We start from the raw sequence: 5,000 nt of genomic DNA on the forward strand, positions 1-5,000 counted from the left end.
TCAAAAAAAGAAGAAGAAGGGAGAGGGAGGGAAAAAAGGAGCCCAGAAGAAAAGATTGGAAAGAAAAGCAGCATGGAGGGAGCTGGGAGAATGGAGGTTTTAGAAAACTGGGCGAGAGAGAGAGAGAGAGCGAGAGCGAGAGAGAGAGAGGGGTAAAAGGCGGGAGTGTGAATGCGAGCAGGGAGAAGAAAAGCTGGAGTGAGTGACGAACAAGGCTGGGACTGTTCAGGGGACACAAGCGTGGTGAGAACTAGTCACCAGGAGCATACAACTCTGTCTAGCCCCGCAAAGACTGACGGCTGAAGGGAGTTGGCCTTCCAAAGCTTTCAACGCCAGTCACCGTGCAGTTAGTTAGTTAGGTTTCGCGCCCTCCGCCGCTGGCCCTAATGTAGTGAAATTTGCTGTCCAGTTTAGTTCAATCAAACAAAAGGGTGCTCACAAAACTGGCTTTAAATAAAAGAAGGAAATAACAGATCAACAGCTTTATTTCGTAACAGTCGAGTATTTTCTGTATACAAATCAGTGGAGATCACACAAACAGATGTGATTGGGTGTTATAGAAGTAGTTTCTCTGTTTCTTATTTCGGTTGTAAAAAACTACATTCGTTCGGTTTCAGAGTGGAAGCCAAGCACATCTTCTACAGCTTTCAACGCCAATCACTGTTATTGTTCATTGAGGTTTCGCGTCCACCGCCGCTGCTCCAAAGCAATGACAGTTCAGTTCAGTTCGTCCTCGTTTTCCAGTCCAAGGCAAGCAACCCTGGCCGGGTGAACTTGAAAATCACATCAGCACAAAATGTATCCATATCCAGTCAGCATTCAACGTCACTATCAGTATCAGTATGACAATGACAATGACAATGACAAATGTTTTATTGAGGGTAAAATGGATAAGCTGGAAGCTTCTTTACACCATGCCCTCACACACGCATACACACACATTGTAATAAATGAAATAAGTATGAATAATAAATGACATAGAACAAACCAAATAGATAATAATAGTTACATAAAGTATCAGTAACTCAAGGAGGTGTATCTGCGTTAGGACAAATCCATATACGCTCTGCACCACATCTGCTAAGGAGATGCCTGACCAGCTGTGTAACCCAACTCGCTTAGTCAGGCCTTGAAGGAAAACAAAATGAATAAAAAAAAAAAAGAATGAATGATCAAACAAATTAATGAATAAATGAATTAAAGAAAAATGAAGTAAATAAGTAAATAGATTTTTTTTTTTTTTTTTTTTTAATAGAAATGAATGAAAAGGACGACAAAAATCAAAGTCAGACCAAAGCGAAATGAACGCAAGTCCTTTCAAGCTGATGTAGTTTCTCATGGTAAGGGGAGGAGGGGGGGGAGGTAGGGGTGGGGGTGGGGGCGGGGGTTGGGGGGGCTAGGGGTTGGAGGAAGTTAGGTGGATGATGGAAATTCTCAATTACAAAATAGTGTATAATGATCCACTTTCCAAACATTCGGACTTGGAAGTGTGTATTGTTGAATTAGAAAAGACCTCTTTTCTACCGTTCTGCTTTGTTATCATTTGGGTTTTTTCTGCCTTCCTACATCGACATTTTTTTTCAGTTATTGAGATACTTACTTGATTTCTTTACAATGATACACAGGATAGTAAGATTGTAAAACACCTTCTTCTTCTTCTGCGTTCCCCGTGATCATGGTCTCAGACTTGCAGTCCTATGCTGGAAATGAAGGTGGTGGTCTTGATGAGGTCTTCTTTGGTGCCCCAGAGCTTTTCTGCCAGTGTGGCTCCATAGGGCCACTGCTGCGTCCGTTCTGCGTGTTCTGGGATGTTTTGAATTATTGCTAACTTTTCACTTTTTTTTTCTAATCTGATTGGAGCTGGGGCCTCCACCGCGCATTGTAATGTTATCTGCCATGAAGAGTTTTGTCATATTGTTAAGAATTTTCATAATCAGTATGTTAATGTTTGCGTGTATCCTATCCGAGAATGGTCTGATATTTTAGAACCTTGGTTTGGATTATGACTAGATAGGTTCACTTTGACGTGCTTTCGTGTCACGATGAACATTCAACCAAGGCGACTTTAATTTAAGAACAAAATGGCCTCGGTTAGTGGTTGTATATACCGAGCCAAACCAAGCCAAACTTGTAGTATGGTCAACCAAGGAAACGAAAGCCAAACCAAACTAGACCAAAGTACGAGTCCCCCCCCAAAAAAACAAACAACAATAGCAACAACAACAACAACAACAAAACCCAGAGCAAATATCAGACAAACCAAACCAAAATAAATGTCACATAAACATAGAAAAAAAACACACATAGATTTTATAATGCATAAATAAACAGATGAATAGATAAATAGATAAACAAGTAAATAGACAAATAAATAGTTAAATAAATAAGCAAAAAAAAATTTAAATGAATAAATAGATGAATAAAAGGCTGAATCAGTACAGGAGAGAACCAGGTAAACCAAAGCAAACTCAAACCAACCCATTCCAAGCAGAACCGAGAAGCAAAGCCAAAGGAAAATCAGGTAAACAAACAAAGCTGCTCCAAAATTATAAACTATTTCGCCACAGAAAACAAGCCAACACCACCATCGTCATCCTCGTCACCATCATCGTTATCGTTGTTGTTGTCATTATCGTTGCTATTATCATCATTGTCAAGAATTATTATCACAGCCATCATCACCTTTATTATCATTACAAGCTTCGCTCAGCAGCAGTAGCAGCAGCAGAAGCATTATGGTTATCCTTATCATCATCACCATCATCATCCTCGCCATCATCATGTTGTTGTTTAATGCTGTTGTTGTTCCCACTGTAGCTGTTGTGCTGCTGAACAGCATTCCTATTCTGCAAGTACGTTGCTTACTTGAAACCACAAAAATATTATATCTGAATATAAAAAAAAAGGAAAAGAAAGAAAGAAGAAGAAGAAGACAAACAAACAAACAAACAAAACGAAGAAAATAAAATACGGGAGCAGAAAATGTTGAAAGACGTCAGATTTATGGCAGACTGGGTGTGTGTGGGCGTGTGTGTGTGTGTGTGTGTGTGTGTGTGTGTGTGTGTGAAGAAAGAAAGGGTAAGAGAGAGAGAGAAGGGCAGAGAAGGAAGACGAAGATGGGGAGGGGAGGGGTGGGGAGGGGTTGGGGGGGGGGTGGGGGCCAAAGCACTGAAGGGACACCAGTACCCCTGAATATTGCAGCTGCGTTCGTCAAAGGAGAATTTTTCACGTGAGTGACTGCCTTGTAAAGGCAACCAAGATTTCTCCCTTTTTTCTTCTTCTTTTTTTTTTTTTTCTTTCCACCCTCCCCGCTTCCAAGTCCACGACTGCTGTCAAGGCTTTTTTTTCCTAATCCTCCCCTCTCCCACCCCCCAACCTCCACACCCCTTCCCGCCCCCCCCCCTTACTCCCTTCCCCTTGTCCCCACCTCACCAGGGGGCGCTTACTGGCCCCTGGGGGCACAAAGAAACTGATTTGGGTTTTTGGAGTTGTGGCCGATGTCACTTCAATAGGACTCCCAGATTAAAATGTAATTTGACGGAGGAAGGGTTTGGGAGGAATGTATACGATTTTCTTTTTCGGTGGGGGGTGGGAAGGTTCGGGAGTTTGGGGGTGGGGGGTGGGGTGGGGGTGGGGTGGGGGAGGGGGGGGGGTGTTTGAGGGGTGGATCGGGAAAAGGGATGGAGGAGGGGTGGGAGAAATAAGGGTAGGAGCAGGAATGGTGGGTGTAGTATGTGTGTGGGTACTTCGGTGCGAAAGATTTAGTGGCTGAAAATAAGGGATTGGAAAAGTGGGGTGGGGGTGAGGGTGGGGTAAAGCGGTGATGGTGGTGATGGTGGTGGTGGTGGTGGTGGTAGTTAGGTCTATACACGACTTTCCGCTTTGCACGTGCGGGTATCTTTGTTTGCTTTATTATAGAAATCGTCGAGAGGGTGATTAAAAAAACAAACAAAAAAACAAAAAAAACAAAAAACAAAACAACCCCCCCCCCCCTCAAAAATAAATAAATAAATAAATAAATAATAAATAAATAAAATAAATAAAATAAATAAAAATAAAAACCAACCCCCAAAACCAAACAAACTTGTGAGTGTTAACTGTTGCGTTCAATGAAGGGTCTGTGTCACAATGTTACGGCACTTGAAGTACTTTTCTTTTCTTTTTTTCTTTTTTTTAAAGGACTGTAATTTATTGTTGATGATCACGAATTGAATGCTTCGTCAGTAAAGTTATGTCACTGAACGGGTGGTTAAGTGCTAGGCACCATTGGATGTCACGACCATCACAAGGCATCACACGCCATCAAGAACAAAGCCCTCAAGACACACTTGAAGAAGAATAAAGGACCTCCTTTGTGGAACTTGGGGGTTGAAGAAGAACTCCTTTACAAACGAAACCCTTACTGAGATAGTAGAATTTGAAATAAACACATGACCCCTCCCCCCCCCCCCCCCCACACACACACACCCTCCCCCCAAAAAAACCCACAAAAAACAAAACAAAACAAAACAAAAAAAAAGCTCTGCAATGCCACAGCATAAAAAAAAAGATAAGATATATATATGTTTTTAAAATCGAATATGTGAAAGGCTTTTATTTCAGAACATATGTTTATTACTCTTGTTTAATCAAGTTATCCGCGTGTGTGGGGTGTGTGTGTGTGTGTGGGGGGGGGGGGGGGGGGGCGTTGCGGGTGTGTGCTGATTATCTGGTTGTAGTTTTCCGCAATTCATCTTTATTCTTATCTTATCTGTCTATTATAATCAATGTGCAGTATAGTAGGCTATGTTTATAATTATATTCAAATAATGTTTCTTAATTCTTTCTGTTTTTACATTAAGAATACTAGTTATTACCTGCAGTGTGTGGATGTATGTATGAAACGATGTATGTGATATTTTTTACATTTGTATCTTCGTAATACTTGTAGGGGCTGTTGTTGGCTTTTACAGTTATGGTCCCCATGTTGTTTACTTGTCTATGTTGTGATAATGCACCTG

This window comes from Babylonia areolata, chromosome 13, assembly GCF_041734735.1.
Source record: "Babylonia areolata isolate BAREFJ2019XMU chromosome 13, ASM4173473v1, whole genome shotgun sequence".
Taxonomy (NCBI): domain Eukaryota; kingdom Metazoa; phylum Mollusca; class Gastropoda; order Neogastropoda; family Buccinidae; genus Babylonia; species Babylonia areolata.